The sequence below is a fragment of the Furipterus horrens genome, unplaced genomic scaffold (assembly GCF_987537825.1).
Source record: "Furipterus horrens unplaced genomic scaffold, mFurHor1.1.pri manual_scaffold_7, whole genome shotgun sequence".
NCBI classification, from domain to species: Eukaryota; Metazoa; Chordata; class Mammalia; order Chiroptera; family Furipteridae; genus Furipterus; species Furipterus horrens.
In genome coordinates, this window is record NW_028327177.1 from 50,057,396 (window position 1) to 50,075,709 (window position 18,314).

Here is an 18,314-nt window from a genome sequence, read left to right on the forward strand (position 1 = left end):
TGCACAGAACTTTATTGGGGAAGAACTGCTGAGAACACATGTCTTTGCAGATGAGTGACTATACATGGCACTTTCAAGTGCCTCCAAATTTTTCTGGGCTCCTCTATATAAAAAGGAGCTCCATCTAGCACTTTCTTCAACAACTAACACATGTAGTGCTCACCATGGGCAAAGCCTAGTTGTAAGTGCTTCAGCTTAATTAATTTGCATAAAAACTCTATGATAGAGGTCAGAGAATCCCAGCAACTGGCCCACGTCATGAAGAAGCTAATATGTGCTCAGCTAGAGGAGAAGCCCAGGCAATGGGAGGCAAATCTTTCACCTTAACTTCTAAGCTGAACTGCTCCTGTGTTATACTATCCTACTCCATGTCCATCTACCTTCTTCCCCCTCTCTCATCATTTGTTAACATATACAAAAGATTTCTGAATAGCCTGCTCTAACATGGGGAGTCAACCGCAATCCTCTTAAACAGAATTGGCTCATTAAGCTAAAGATATTTCTGAACTTCGGGAAATTCCAAAGGTACAATCTTTTCCATGGGCAGTGAAGCCGGAGATGTGATGTGATGTGATGTGACAGAGAGTATGCTTAAATTACATCTAACTTCCCATCCTGACTCTTCTCCAGACCAGCTGAGTGGCTGTGGGCAAATCGCTGCTCCTCTCTGGTCTTTATTTTCCTGATGCATCAAATGAAGAGTTGGCCCCAAAGATATCTTCACTCTCCCAGGCTTAAACACTCTACAATTCCATGGTACAAGATTTGAGAGATTTGACAGAGCATTAAAGAAAGTAGGTGGCAGTTAAGGAAGAATGTTAACCTCGACACTAAATTTGACAGAAGCGTTAATATTTCTGCCCCCCATTTTCTGCCCACAAATTCATCTCCCCTCTGATGGACAGTCATTGAGCAAAAATGATGACACCTTTATTTGAGTGACAGAACTTATGAATTACTTGTTTCTAGATGTTTAGTTAATAGGTATTTAGAGAGGACTAAAAAGAAAAATGGGGACTAATAATTCTGATGTGAAGATATATACACACAGATTTCTCTATAGCCTGTATAAGTAGGTGGCAGAGTAGTTTAAAATAAAGGTTATTATAATAAAGTCTTTGTAAAATATTTAGTTTCTTGTATATTCTACTGATCTTAAAATAATTAGAGGTGGTGAAGTCTTTCAAGATCAGGAAACTATCACCAGTGGGTTCAGTAAGAAAGCATTTTACTTTTAAAATGATATCACATTAACACTTTTCTCTCAACTTTTGGATGTATTAGCTTATTACTAAACAAAAAGAAGTTCAAATTATAGAGCAAGGCTTCATTTAAAAAAATGAGAGATTGGTAAGCTCAAGCCTTATGTTCTGTTATAATTTTAAAATTGTGATTCAATTTATAGCTCTATTACTCTTTATAAGCTTCCAAAAATATTTTATTTATTTATTTTTGGAGAGGGGGGAAGGGCAGGAGAAGGAGAGGAAGAGAAATATCAATGTGTGAACGACACATCTATCAGTTGCCTCTCGCATACCCCCAACTGGGGACCTGGCCCACAGCCCAGGCATGGTTCCTGAGTGGGAATCGAACCTGTGATGTTTCAGTTCTCAGGCTGGCACACAATCCACTGAGCCACACTAGTGAGGACTCTATTGCTCTTTAACTGAAACAAGTACAGGATGTAGCCTTGATCTCTTATTAAATGTTTTTGGAACAAGAGGTATTTCTGATTTTTGACATCAAAGAATATTAAAATTTGACATAGCATCTTATTAAAATCCTACATAAGCACAACATATGTAAGAAATAAAATATAACAATAGAAGTTTTATAAGCATCTCATCAATATCTTAAACCAAACTCACAGTTATTGGAATTATTTCAACAAATGATTAGGATGGCAGCTGGTTTTGTTCCTACAATGCTACAAATTTTCAGAAAAGACAGTTCCTATGCAAATGTGGAAGCTCTGACCTTTTGACCCAGAAGTGCCATTCAGAAAAAACCTACATGGACCTAAGAGTCAGGGTGGACACACATTTTATAGACAATATAGAGAAGCCGGCATGAGCTTGAGCTCTGAAAAGAATTGTGAAGCTGCATCCTGCCAGAGTTTCCTCTCATTCCTGTATTTCTTTTCCTTGTAGCTCTTTATTGGCAGAAAATGGACTATTCTTTGGTACAGTTTCTGTACATTCTTTCCCACAATGCTTTCTCTTTTTTATTTTTCTATCTCCCTCAACCCTCTTTCAGTACCTTTTTTTCCATGTCACCTTGTTTTCCTTTTCTTTCCCCATGCCTTCCTTCATCTGAACATCTCTTTTTCTCTGTAAATCTTCTCCATCTTGCTAATCTATGAGTGGAAGCAAACAACAAAACCATCGGAACAATCATTGATCCCTCAGCTAGAGGGAAACTTCATCATTATCACCAGATTTATTTATTTTGTATCTATTTTTCTCCATGATGAAACAATATTATTTCAGAACTCAATTTAACCATGGATAGAAATTAATTTCTCTGCTGTTGATTCAAGACAACAATGTCAGAGGCTTAAGGGTATTCAAATAAGAAGGAATAAGAGACAAAGGAGCATTGTTCTGATGTCTCTCACCCAACTAATTTAATTGCACACCTATTAGTGAAGTTGGACAGTAGCTAGGTGCAGAGGAGACACAGCCCCACATTCACAGTCTAGTGGGGAAGCAGAGATATAAACAAATATCTACAATGTAGTGATATGTGACAAAGGCTGATTCAAATGGGTTTTTGAGTGCAAAATAAAGTAAGCAAGTGTGACTTGGACTGAATAAGAGGGGATATCTCAGAGAGGTGAGCCTTTCAGAAGAGATCTGGAAAAAAACAGAAGAGACCCACATAGTGAATTCTGCTAACAGAGAGGATATGGACACCCCAGACAGAGAGCAAAGTCACTATTATACACAAAGCATAGCTAAGAAATAAGGTATTGTATAAATTGGGAGTGTCAGGAGACACATTTGGAAAGGTCAATAGGACAACAGTGTCAGAAGCTTAAGGGTGGTCAAATAAGGAAGGAAAAATAAGTTGGATTCTTAAATTCAGAATTTATAGGTAATCTTACTGTAAAGACCTTCAGGAAAGTAGTAGAAGGAAGCAATATTGTCAGAATGCTGTAAAATGTGTGGGACTTGAGGAAACCAAAATACAGCCATTCCCCCTTCATCTATGGTGTTATCTTCCATGATTTTAGTTATCTGCAGCCAACCCTGATCTAAAAAATATAATATGGGAGCTTATGGTCAAGTGGAGGCATAGGTAGACAAGCTTTTCCTTCTCACACAACCATAGAAAGAATTACAACCAGATCTCAAAGCTAATAATACCCAGAACCATCATAAAATTAAGCTGTATGGAAGTTCAACAACCAAGGATGTAAAGAAGCCACATTCATCCAGATTGGTAGGAGAGGCAGCATGATGCAGAAAGGCAGCAGTGGAATAGACAAGAGGGATATCTGAGGAACGATCAATACCAGTCCCAAGCCAGACAGCGCAGCACAGCCCAGGGTTCCAGCACTGGGAAGATAGACCTCAGTTACCTCTGGCTATAAAAACCAGTGGGGGTTGGGAGAGGCAGAAGAAACTGCTAGATTTTTGCTTCTTAAAGAGCCAGCACAGTCTTAGAACATACGCAAACCTACCCACTCTGTGACTGACCACTGGGCAGCAGCTGTAAGAGCTCCAGTCACACACAGGAAGGGGGTGAAATGACTGGAAGTGGTAGGGAGTACCAGACAAACCACCAGAAGCCAGATGGTGGCACTATCCCCTCTCTGAGCCCTCACTTGATAGTCACAAAGCAGTGAAGCAGGTTGCCCCACCCCGGCAATTACCTAAGGCTCCACCCCAGAAAATTTACAGGTGCTTTTTCTACATAGGACACACTACTAAGATGAGGAGTGAAAATAAATTTACCTAATACTCAGAAACAAATACAGGGGGGATGCTAAATTGAGGGGACAATGAAATATGGCACAAATGAAAGAAAAGAACAAAACCCTAGAAAAAGAACTAAACTAAATGGAGATACATAACCTACCACATGCAGAGTTAAAAACGCTGGTTATCAGGGTGCTCAGAGAATTTCATGAGTATGGCAAAAATAAATAAATAAATAAATAAATAAATAATAAAGGAAGAAATGAAGGTTACACTAAGTAAAATAAAGGATAATCTATAGGAAACCAACAGAGAAGGGAAGGGAGCCAGGATTCAAACCAATGATTTGGAACATAAGGAAGAGATAATAATGCAACCAAAACAAAAAGAAGAAACAAGAATTCAAAAACACAAAGATAGATTTAGGAACTTCCAGGACAACTTTAAATGTACCAACATCTGAATCATAGGGGTGCCAGAAGGAGAACAGGAAGAGCAAGAAATTGAACATTTATTTGAAAAAATAATGAAAGAAAACTTCCCTAACTTGGCGAAGGAAATAGACCTACAAGTCCAGGAAGCTCAGAGTCCCAAACAAGTTGGACCCAAAGAAGAACACACCAAGACACATTATAATTAAAATGCCAAAGGTTAAATATAAAGAGACTTATAAAAGCATCAAGAACCCTGGCTGGTGTGGCTCAGTGGATTGAGCACTGGCCTGCGAACTGAAAGATCACTGGTTTCGGTTCCCAATCAAGGCACATGCCTGGGTTGCGGGCCTGGTCCCGACTTGGGGGTACCTGAGGGGCAACTGATCAGTGTATCTCTAGCACGTGGATATTTCTCTTTCTCCCTTCCCCTCTCTCTAAAAATAAATAAATAAAATCTTTTTGTTATTTTAAAGCAGCAATAGAAAAGCAGAGTTACCTACAAAGGAGTTCCCATAAGACTATCAATGGATTTCTCAAAAGAAACTTTGCAAGCAAGAAGGAACTGGCAAGAAGTATTCAAAGTGATGAAAAGCAAAGACCTACAACCAAGATTACTCTATCCAGCAAAGCTATCATTTAGAACTGAAGGGCAGATAAAGTGCTTCCCAGACAATGTAAAGCTAAAGGAGTTCATTACTACTAAGCTATTATTACTGGAAATGTTAAGGAGGCTTATTTAAGAAAAAGAAGATTAAAACTGTGGAAGATTAAAACCTTAGGAATGCAACAAATTCACAACTATCAACAACTGAATCTAAAAAACATACAAACAAAAAACAACTTACTAAGCAAACAATCAGAACAGAAACAAAATCATAGGTATGGGAATTATTTGGAGAGGTATCAGCTGGGAGGGGGGTAGGGGGAGAATGGGGGAAAAGGTGCAAGGACTAAGAAGCATAATTGGCAGGTACAAAATAGGGGGCTGTTAAGAATACTATAGGAAAGGGAGAGGCCAAAGAACTTATACGCATGACTCGTGGACATGAACTAAGTGGGGGTTGCTGGAGGGAAGTGGGTACCAGTCTGAGTAAGACAAAAGGGGAAATATTGGGACAACTGTAATAGCATAACCAATAAAATATACTTAAAACCATAAAAAATATTAAATGGACAATTCCAGGAATAAATATTTCATAAATTTTAAATTGTGTGCCATTCTGAGTAGCATGATGAAAGCTCATGTTGTCTTGCTCCATTAGCCCTCATTGTGAATCATCCCTTTGTCCAGCGTCCCCATATTGTGCAAGCTCCCCACCCATTAGTCTTAATAGCTGTCTTGGTTATTAGATCAACTCCCTTAGTATCACAGTGCTTATGTACAAGTAACCCATATTTTACTTAGTGATGGTCCCAAAGTGCAAGAGCAGTGATGTTGGCAATTCAAATATGCCCAAAAGGAGCCATAAAGTACTTCCTTTAAGTTAAAAGGTGAAACTTTTCAACTTAATAAGGAAACAGAAAAAAACTGTATGCTGAATTTGCTAAGATCTATGGGAGAACAAATCTTCTATTAGTAAAATTGTGAAGTAAAAAGAAATTTGTGCCAGTTTTGCTATCGCGCCTTGAACTGCTCAAGTTATGGCCACAATGTGTAATAAGTGCTTATATAAAATGAAGAATACATTAAATTTGTGGGTGCTAGACATCAACAGAAAACTTGTTTTGATTCATGGCAGTGTGTTGCACTGGAAACATTAAGTCTATATGAAAACTTCAGCAAGGGACCCCTGAAACATGTGACCACAATTATATAACTTTCACCATAGTATGAGAGGAGACCAAACAAAAAAACAGAATTATCTTCTGGAGGCCAGACCCCTTTAGTACAGGCTTCTCTCACTAGGTTAGTGTACTAGGAACTTATCTGTATCAGTGTGCCAGCTGGCATTGTTGTGAGAGCCTGCATTCAGCTTCAGTGAAATTATTTTGAAGACCCTCAACCATTGCCCATTTCATGATTGGTGATTTCCAAGAGCACCTGCCCACACTATGCTGAATGTTCACCAGTTTTTGGCCAAAATCAGCATGACCCTGGCGTCCTATCTTCCCTATTCACCCAATCTTGCCCTGAGCGATTTTTTTCTGTTTCCCTGGATGAAAAAATTCCTCAAAGGGAAACATTTTGCTGATGTGGAGGAGGTGAAACAAAAAACTGCAAAAGCACTAAAATGCATCAAAATTGGAAAGTTCAAAAACTGTTCTGAGCAGTGAAAAAAAAGTCTTGATAGATATATTGCATAAAATGGAGAGTACTTTGAAGGTGACTGAAGTTCCCATTTGTATACTGTTATAATTATTCTATTTTATTATTAGTTATTGTTGTTAACCTCTTACTGTGCTTAATATATAAATTAAACTTTATTATAGTTATTCATGTGGAAAAAAAGTCATAATTGTATAAGATTTTTCACTATATGCAGTTTCAGACATCCACTGGGGAGTCTTCGAATGTACCCCCCATGGATAAGGGTAAACTACTGTAATGGATATATAGACCAGCATTTCTCAAACCCTGTGGGTCTTGAGAACATTCTACACTTTTTAATTATTAAGAAACTCCCCAAACTTTTTGTTTTTTTAGGTTACACCTATCAATGATAATCATATTAGAAATTAAAATAGAACTTTTCAAAAACAGTCATTAATGCAGTAAAAAATAACACATATATTATAGATAACATAAATAGCATGGGTTATTTTGTGTAAAAATATATTTTCCAAAATATAAGAGTTTCTTTTGGGGTTACTGAAAATTTTCTTTCTTTTTTTTTTTTGAATATGTTTTATTGATTATGCTGTTACAGTTGTCCCAATTTCCCTTCCCTCTGCTCCCCTCTACCCGGTGGTCCCCCTCTCTCCAGTTGTCCCCCTGTTTTAGTCCATGTCCATTGGTTGTACATATAGTTCTTCTCAACCTCTTCCTATCTATTCCATTCCCTCCTATTATGCTTCTTAATTCTTATACCATCTCCCTCCCTCTCCCCCTTTCCCCTCCCTGCTGACCTCCTCCCAGTATGTTCTCCATACCTGTAGTTCTTTTTCTACTCTCGTTGCCTATTTAGTTTGCCTTTGTTTTGATTCCCTAGCTTCTGTTGTTGTTTCTTGTGATGCAGTTTTCATTTTAGTGTTCATAGTTTTGATCCTCCTTCTTCTAAACCTGTCCCTTTAACATCTCATATAATAGTGGTTTGGATCTGATGAATTCCTTCAGTTTTACTTTGTCCTGGAAGCACTTTCTCTGCCCTTCTATTCTGAATAACAGTTTCGCTGTATAGAGTAATCGTGGTTGTAGGTTTTTGATTTTCATTACTTTGAATATTTCTTGCCAGTCCCTTCTTGCCTGCAAAGTTTCTTTTGAGAAATCAGCTGATAGTCTAATTGGGAGCCCTTTGTACATGATTCTTTTCTTCTCTCTTGCTGCTTTTAAGATTCTCTCTTTATCTTTAATTTTTGACAATTTGATTATAATGTGTCTTGGTGTGGTTCTCCCTGAGTCCAGTTTTTCTGGAACTCTCTATGCTTCCTGGACCTGTAAGTCTATTTCCTTCCCCAAGTTTGGGAAGTTCTACTTCATTATTTTTTCACATAATTTTTCAATTTCTAGTTCTTCTTCTTCACCCTCTGACAATCCTATAAACCGAATGTTCAATCTCTTATAGCTGTCCCAGAGGTTTCTGAGCCTCTCCTCACTTTCTTTTCTTTTTGTTTCCTCTTTCCACACTGGTTGACTGTTTGTTCCTTCTATATGTTCCGGTTTGTTGATTTGATCTCTGGATTTTATTTCCTCACCACTTGTCTTGTATGTGTTTTCATTCTTTTCAGTATGAGTGGTTTTCTTTTCTTCCCTGTCCTGCTCCAAATCTTTTGTTAATTCTGTAAGCCACCTTATAACAATAGCTCTTAACTGAGCCTCTGAGAGGTTTCTTATTTGTTCGTCTGTCAGGTTCTTCATCTGCTGCCTGGTGAGCTGCGTTACCAGGATTTCAATTGTTGTCTCCTTCATTTTGATGGATTTCTGTTTTGCTTTGCTTCCTGGGCAGGCTTTGGGGGGTGGAGCCCCGTGTACTCGTCACTACTCGGTGATCAGCGGCAATCCTGACCTTTTTCACTGTGCTGTGGCACTTTATGTGGGAGCAGGGGTCCAAGATGGATTCCTGCCATTATTCTCCACTGGGAGACCGGGATCTGTCCTCCCACCCTCTGGGCCTCACTGTCCGATGCAATGGGGGGAGGGGGGAGCTTCCTTTCTCCGTTGGAGTTGCGAGCTGCCGGGACTTGACTGCAGCCAGGATTTCTCCCCCTGCCACTCTCTCCACCGCTACTGCAAACAGCCCCACCCGACCTTTTAGTTTCAGTTCCAATTTCGCCCCTCCTACCCGTCCAGGCGAGCACCGCTGGTTTATAACTTCATACGTTGGGCTTCCATGTAGTTTTATTTTCTGGAATTTCTGGTTATCTTTTGTTTTGAGGTAGTTGTATTCCTTTCTAGTTGTAGAGGGAGACCGAGTGGGTCCGTCTAAGCCTCCATCTTGGCCGGAATTTTTTTCCCTATTTTTTCTTTTTGATTTATTTGTTTTACTGTTACAATTGTCCCACTTTTTCTCCCATTGCACCCCCTCCCAGCCCACCCCTTCTCCCATCCCATTGTCCATGTCCATGGGTCATTTGTACTGGTTCCTTAACTAGACTCTTCCCTTACTTACCCTCTTCTCCCCTCCCACCCCGTAACTGTTAGTCTACTCCTTGTTTACATGTCTCTGGTTCAATTTTGCTCTTTTGTTTGTGTTGTTCATTAGTTTACTGTATTAGCTGATATCATATTAATGATAATCTTCTAAAATTGATTGTGGTGATGAACAAAGCTTTTGAATATACTAAAAACCATGGATCACATATATTAAATGGATAAATTGTATGGCATATGAATTATATTTCAATAAGATGGTTAATACTAACCACAGGATTCTTAATATTTACATTTATGTGATGATTAAAGTACCAACTTGTAAACTCTTATTGAGAATTAAAACTAATTACTTAATCTCATTCTCCTCTCAAACACAAACACAAAAATACAAATAAAAAATGAGGCTATTTTCCTTGGGGTTAAGTGTGGGTCATTAAGAAGAGGTTTCCTACTTTTCCATGTGGAAATAAAATGATGATACAGAATTTTATTACCTATTTTTCTGAAAGTTCATTGATGTATGATTTACACAATAAAATTCATTCATGTCATCTACAACTCAATAGTTTTCTGTAAATTTATACAGTTGTCCCAAGTTCTCATTTCAGTTTTAGAACATTTTTGTCACCCCAAAATGTTCTCTGGTGTTCATTTGCAGTCAATTTTTGTTCCTTCCCCAAACCCACTTACTGCTTTTTGTCTCTATATTTCTGATTTTTAAAAATATAATATAAATTTTATCACACAATATAATATTCTGAATGTGGCTTCTTTCACTTAATGTTTTTGATATTTATCCATGTTGTTACATATATTAATATTTTTTCATTTCCATTGCTAATATTTTATTAAATAAGTATATACACATTTTATTGATTCATTAGTAGATGGACATTTGCAATGTTCCTGGTTTTTGAATATTTGAATAAAACTGCTATGAACATTTGTGTACAAGTCTAGGTGGATGTTTCTCATTTCTCTTGGGTTGAATTGCTGGGTTATAGGTATTCATGTGCTCAACATTTTAAGAAACCATCAAGTGTTTTGCAAAGTGGCTGTACCATTTTGCATTTCCACCAGCAATGTATGAAGGTTCCACATCTTTGTTAACACTTATTTTTGTCAGTCTGTTCTATTTTATTGATTCTAGTGAGTGAATAGTGATCTATTTTACCAACACCCCCTAGCCCTAGGCAACAACTAATACATTATTTGTCTCTATAGATTTATTCTAGACATTTCATATAAATAGAACAATACAATACATGGTTCTTTGTGACTGCCTTACTTTCCTTACCATAATGTTTTCAAATATCTATCCATGTTTTAGCACGTATCAGTACTTTGTATCTTATTATTGCAGAATAATATTCTATTTTTTGTACATCGCCTTTCAGTTATTCATTCATCAGTTGATGAACATTTGGATTGTTTTTGTTATTACAATGTTGTTATGAACATTTATGTTCATAGTTTTTTGTAGATATATGCTTTAATTTTTTCCTTGGGTATATTCTTAAAAGAGGGATTGCTGTATCCATATGGAAAGTCTGTTTCTTAACTGTTTGAGGAACTTCCAAACAGTTTTCTAAAGTGTCTGCATCATTTTACATTTCCACTAGTAGTGTATAAGGGTTTTGATTTCTGCACACCTTTGTCAACATTTATTATCTGACTTCTTGATCATAGCCATCATAGTGGTTGTGAAGAGGTATCTCATTGGGGTTTTAATTTGCATTTCCCTAATGACTAATGATGCTGAGAATCTTTTTATGAACTTGCTGGTTATTTATATATCTTTGACAATATTTTCATTGGGTTGTCTTTTTATTATTTTTAAAATTTGTTTTTTTATCATGGTATAATACACAAAACATTAAAATTAGCCATTTTTAAGTGTACAGTTCTGTGCCATTAAGTACTTTTAAATAGTTGTCCAACTAACACCACTATCCATCTCCAGAACTTTTTCATCTTCCCCAACTGAAACTCTATACCCATTAGATAATAACTCCCCATTTTATCCTTCCTCCTGCCCCTGGAAACCACAATTCTACTTAATATCTTTGTGAATTTGACTGCTCTAGGTACCTCATATAACTGTAATCATACATTATTAGTCCTTTCATAACTGGTTTATTTCACTTAACATACTGTCTTCAATGTTCATTGCTGTTGAAACATAGTAAGTCAGAATTTTCTTTTTAAGGCTGAGTAATATTCAGTTCTATGAATATACCACTTTTGTTTATTGACTCACCTGTTGATGGACACTTGGTTTGCTTCCATCTTTTGGTTATTGTGAATAATGCTGCAATAGACATGGTTGTACAGATATCTGTTCAAGTCTCTGCTTTCACTTCTTTTGGGCATTTCCAGAAGTGGAATTGGTGAATAATATGGTAATTCTTTGTTTAACTTTTTACAGAATCACCATACTATTTTCCACAGTGGCTATACCATTTTATACTAAAAATGCACAGATGTTCCAATTTCTCCACTTCCTCAACATTTGTGTTTTTTGTTTTTGTTTTTTAAATAATATCCACTCTAATGACAATAAATTGTTAGCTGACTGTATTTTTCATTTGCATTTCTCTAATAATTAGTAATGTTCAGCCTCTTTTGATTTGCTTATTGGCCATTTGTTTATCTTCTTTGGAGAAATGTCTTTTCAAATTCTTTGTCCATTTTTTAAGTTGGGTTTTCTGAGAGTTTTTTTTGTTGTTGTTGTTGTTTTATTATTGAGTTAATAATTCTTTCAACATTCTGGAGACAAGTCCCTTATCAGGTATATAATTTGTAAAATTTTTCTTCTATTCTTTGGATTGCCTTTTTGTTTTCTTGATAGTGCACTTTGAAGTACAAAAGTTTTTAATTTTGAAGTTCAACTTATTATTTTTTCCATTGGTTGTTTGTGCTTTTGTTGCCATATATAACGACTATTGCATTACCCAAGGTCGCAAAAGTTCAAACATGTTTTTTACTAAGTGTTTATAGTTTTAGCTGCTTTATTTACGTACTTGATCAGTTTTGAATTAATTTTTATATGACATGAGGTAAGGGTACAACTTCATTTTTGGCATGTGGATGTACAGTTGTCCTAGCACCATTTGTTGAAAATACTATACTTTCTGCATGGAATTGTCCTGGCACACTTGTCAAATTCAATTGACTATAAATATGAGGGCTTATTTCTGGGCTCTTAATTCTATTCCATTGAACTATATGTTTAGCCTACGCCAGTGACACATTCTCTTGATTACAAGTGTTCTATAGTAAATTGTCAATTGGGAAGTGTAATTCCTCGAGATTTTTTCTTCTTTTCTAAGATTGCTTCAGCTGTTTTTGGTCCCTTGAAGTTCCATATAAATTTTAGGATTAGCTTGTTAATTTCTTCTAATAAGCCAGTTGGGAACTGATAGAAATTCAGTTTAATCCCTAAACAATTTGAGGAGTATTACTATCTCAGCAATAGTAAGTCTTCCTTCCATAAACATGGGCTATTATTTCATTTATTTAGAAGTTTTAAAACTTCTTTCAACAATGCTGTGTGGTTTTCAGACTACAGGTTTCAAAGCTGCTTTCAACAATGCTTTACACTGCTTTTGTTATTCCAAAACATTTTATTATTTTTGAGGTTATTCTAAATGAAAAAATTTTCTTAATTCCATTTTCAGTTCTATTTTTACTCTTAACCACAAGAAACCCAATATCTGGACTTCATTTCTTTTTTACTTTATTTTATTGTATTTTTATTGAACTTTGTGTGGTGATATTGATTAATAAAAGTATATAGGTTTCAGGTATACAATTTTATAATACATCATCTGCATATTGTATTGTGTGTTCATCACCCAAAGTCAGGTCTCCTTCCATTACCATTTATTCCCTTCTGTATTCTCTTCTATCTCCCACTGTTCTTTCCCTTTGGTAATCACCATACCATTGTCTGTGTCTGTTAGTTTTTTTTTCTGCTTAATAACTTCACTTTTTTCTTCCACCATCCAACTCTCCTTCCCTCTGACAGCTGTCAGTCTGTTCTCTGTGTCTATGAGTCTGTTTCTATTTTGCTTGTTAATTTATTTTGTTCATTGGATTTCAGATATGAGTGAAATCATATGGAACTTGCCTTCCTCTGAGTGGCTTATTTGACTTAGCATAATAGACTCCACGTCTGTTCATGCTCTTGCAAATGATAAGATTTCCTTCTTTTTAAAAAACCAAGTAATAGGGAGAAGCAGTGGGCAGGGTCGGGGAAGCAAGAGGGGGAAAAAAGTGGGACAACTGTAATGGAAAAACAAACAAGAAAAATTTTTAGTGGGGGAAAAAATGAAATTATAAAGAATGGAAATGCAAGTTCAGTGAATATTAGAAGGACAAGGATTTTCCTTTACACTGTATATTTTTCTCCCTATGTGATCCCTCCATAATTTGGCATTCTGAAGAAGTGAGTAATGACATAAGGTTCTTTGCATAAAACTAATAAGACCAGTTGTTAATTGAGGATATTTTGACCAAGACTTTGACTGGAATGTCATGCCTAAAGGAGACATGCTTGGGTTCTGGTTGTTGCCAAAAATCCCTGAGGAACTATGATTGACTTTCAAAGGTAATAAAAGCCCACAAGAAAAAAGGCCTGGTACCTTGGTTGGTTGTGCGGTCCATGGAAATCTTTCCAGGAAAGAAATGAAGGTTGTTTTCCTGAAAGATGGCTAGAAGGGACCTTAAGGCACAATGGAAAACCAGAAGGACTTGGAAAAGACAGGTGTATACAGGCAAGGCTAAATGCCAGGTATGTGGCTCAGCTTCTGTGCCCTGAAGGGCAGACTGAAGGTCACCCTAAATGTTCCTTGCGTAAGTTCCAGGAAAGCATAACTAAAGATCATAAGTGATCATTTACTGCTCTTGTTGTGTTTATGCAAATGAACAGGATAAATAAAAAATTGACTTAATGCAGTCCCTTTAATGACAAGGAGGGTAATCTTAAGGAGAAAAATCATGATTCAAGGAAAATCACAATGCTCAGTGGTAAACTATAAAGTAGTGCAGCTAACCATCTTTAAAGTTTCTTTTCATTTAAAATTTGTTTTCATTTGAAAGTTAAACTATGTCCGTGGTATCATCAAAGATGTTTAATTCACAGGCAAGAAGAATGTCAAATGCCTTGCAACTGGATGTCTTTCCAAGAAGACAGTCTTACAGATTTAGAGACTTGTTTGTGGGTTATGTTACATAAATTAACATGTGTTTTCTGTTTTCGAAGGGCAGAAGCCTATGATCTTATTACCTGAGTTATTGTATGTACATATAGGCCTCACTTAATCCTGTCTGCAGCGCTGCCTCCTGAGACTCAACGGTTTAGCTGAACTAAGTGGCTGGATTGGTGAAGAATGGGGTGGTCTGTGGGCTTCACCTTAAAATGGGTTTCTGTTTTCTATCTAATGACTTGGACTAAAAGGGCCCAGAGATCTGAGACAGGGGAAACCTAAAATATTTCCCTCACCCAAACTAAGTATAATGGGCAAAAGGGTTTTGGACAGGTGAGATGTGCCTAGCACACCTTCCTCCAAAGAAGCCCTTTTTTTCCCCCTAATATGAAACATTGAAAAATTAATCCCTGCCTTTTGTCATCTAGTGGTTATGGATTGAATGATGCCTTCTAACCCTGTTGCCAAATCTGTTGTCCCAAGAATACAACAAGGATGCCAGACTGTTAAACCAAGCACGCTGTTGTCCAGGGACAGCCGACTAACCTGGAGTCTGCACGATCCTTCCCCATGTGGGAAAGCCACCCTCCCCTCCACAACCCCATTCTTATTAGGGATTTATGGAGCCAAGGGTAGGTAGGATAATGAGTATGTCCAGCTTGAAGCAGCTAGAGGAGCTCGAGACCTTTGCCCATTGTCCTTTTTAAGATTATAAAGGGTCTTAAGTCTGAGGGGGAGGGATTGTTATTTTTTATTGTTTAAACAATTAATTAATTAATTAATTAATTTTTAAAAAAAGAATAATATAGGAAAAGGTGAAGCCAGAGAACTTGTATGTACGACCCATGGGCATGAACTTGGGGAGGGGGGGAATTGCTGTGGGCGGGTGCTGGGCATAGGGGAGCAAAGGGGAAAAAATGGAACTATTGTAACAATATAATCAATAAAATATACTTAAAAACAAAAACAAAACAAAAAAACAAGTAATATTTCATTGTACCATAGCTTTTTTATCCACTCACCTACTGATGGGCCCTTAGGCTGCTTCCAAGTTTTGGCTATTGTAAATAATGCTGTAATAAACATAAGGGTTTATATATTCTTTCTAATTAGTGTTTCAGATTTATTTGTATATATTTCCAGAAGTGGAATTGCTGAGTCAAAAGGCAATTCAATTTCTATTTTATTTTTTTCATTACCGTTTATCAGCCCTTATCCCCACCTACTGCAATCACTACTTTGTTGTCCATGTCCACAAGTCCTTTTTCCTTTTTGCTCAATACCTGTGCCCTCTAGCCACCTCCCCATAACTGTCATCCTGCTCTCTGTGGGTCTGCCTCTATTTTGATTGTTAGTTTAGTTCATTAGATTCTACATATGAACGAAATCATATGGCATTTGTATTTCTCTGACTGGCTTATTTCATTTAGTATAATGTTCTCCAGGTCCATACATGCTGTCGCAAATGGTAAAATTTTCTTCTTTTTTACAGCCCGTTGTGTAAATGTTCATAGTTGTTTTATCCACTCGTCTACTCATGGAAACTTGGGCTGCTTCCATACCTTAGTGATAATAAATAACTGCAATGAACATAGGGGTGGTTATGTTCTTTCAAATTAGTGTTTTGGGTTTCTTCAGATATATTCTCAGAAGTGGGACTGCTGAGTCAAAAGGCAGGTCCATTTTCAATTTTTTGAGGTAGCTTCATACTGGTTTCTATAGTGATTGCACCAGTCTGCATTCCCATCCACAGTGCACTAAAGTTTATTTTCCTCCACATCCTTCCCAGCACTTGTTTGTTGATGTCTTGATGACAGCCATTCTGAAAAGGTGTGAGGTAATATCTCATTGTGGTTTTAACTTACATCTCTGATGATTAGTGATATTGTGCATTTTCACATGTTCATTAGCCCTCTGTGTGTCCTATTTTGATAAGTGTCCATTCAGATCCTTTGTCCATTGTTGGATTGGATCGTGTGTCCTCTTGGTTTTGAGTTGTATAAGTTCCTCACATATTTTGGAAATTAACCCCTTATCAGATGTATATACCAAAAAACCTCCGCTGCCTTGCGGCATACCTCTTCAGGGGAAAGGCTAAGGGAGTAAACCCTGACAGAAAATCTGGAGCCGGAGTCCCTAAGGCGGTTTGACGTTGTAGTCAACACCGGCAACTCCTGTGGCGCACCTGAAGCCAAGCTGTATTGACTCCGTCTTTCCCTTGGACCCTTCAGCTGCGAAGAGAGGGGGGGTCTGCTGCATGGGCAACAGCAGACCCTCCATATCACCCTGCCCAGGCTCTGTAGCTTCAGCTCCACTGGAGAGGACACTCCAGCGTCATCGCAAGATGTCAATTCAACATGGGAGGAGACAGATACCGTGTCACTCCCGAGTCGGACTGCACAGCCATTTTCGGCGGTGCAGATAGACTCTTAAGAAGCTACACCATCGTCTCTCAAGACGGACGGCTGCCGATACGATATGATACCATTGGCAAATATGTTCTCCTATATAGTGGGTTCTCTTTTCATTTTGTTGATGGTTTATTTTGCTCTCAGAAGCTTTATAGATTGATGTAGTCCCTTTTGTTTATTCTCTTTTGTTTCCCTTACCCAAGGAGATATATCAGAAAATTACTGTTATGAGAAATATCCAAGGGACTTCCGGCCAAGATGGAGGCTTAGACGGACATGCTAGGTCTCCCTCTACAACTAGAGAGGAATACAACTACTTCAAAACAAAGGATAACTAGAAATTCCAGAAAATAAAACTACACGGAAGCCCAACATATGAAGTTATAAACCAGCGGTGCCATTTGGGCAGGTAAGAGTTAAAGAGGGCAGCGCTGTTTGCGGTCGCACCTGGAGCGGCGGGCGGAGAGGAATCCCGGCTGCGGTCAAGCCCCTGGCGGTGCGCGACCCCGGCGCTGGGGAGAGTGGCCACTGCATCGCCTTGAACAGTGAGGCCCAGGGGGGCGGGAGGACGGATCCCGGTCTCCTAGCTGAATAACTGTGTGAATCCATCTTGGAACCCCGCCCCCAAATAAAGCACCAGAGGGCTGCGAAATAGGTTGCAGACAGGCGCCAGTCGCTGAATTGTGACGCGTACACAGGCACTGCCCCTTACAGCCGGCCCAAGAAAACAAAACGCATCTGTCAAAATGAGGCAGACAACTATAGAAATCCCGGTGACACAGCTCACCAGGCAACAGATAGAGAACCTGACAGATGAACAGATAAGAAACCTGTCAGAGGCTCAGTTCTGGGCCATTGTTATCAGGTGGCTTACAGAATTCACAAAAGAGCAGGAAAAAGATAAGAAAGAAGCGAAAAACATTCATAACGAAAGGAACAAAACCACATACGAGACAGATGGTGAGGAAAAAAAAATCCAGAGTTCATTTCAACAAACTGGAATATGGAGAAGGAACAAGCAGTCAACCAATGCAGAGAGAGGAAATGGGAAGCAACAACGAGAGGATCAGAAACCTCTGGGACAGCTATAAAAGGCCCAACATAAGAATCATTGGTTTGCCAGAGAGCGAGGAAGATGAACTAGAACTTGAAAAATTGAGTGAAAATATAATAAAGGAGAACTTCCCAGACTTGGGGAAGGGAATAGACTTGCAGGTCCAGGAAGCAAGGAGAGTTCCCAAGAGACTGGACCCAGGGAGAACCACTCCAAGACACATTATAATCAAAATGTCAAAAATTAAAGATAAAGAGAGAATCTTAAAAGCAGCAAGAGAGAAGAAAAGAATTATGTACAAAGGAGTCCCAATTAGACTATCAGCTGACTTCTCAAGAGAGACCCTACAGGCAAGAAGGGACTGGCAAGAAATATTCAAAGTAATGAAAATCCAAAACCTACAACCACGAATACTCTGTCCAGCGAAATTGTCATTCAGAATAGAAGGACAGAGAAAGTGTTTCCAGGACAAAATAAAACTGAAAGAGTTCATTAGATCCAAACCACTGTTATATGAGATGTTAAAGGGACT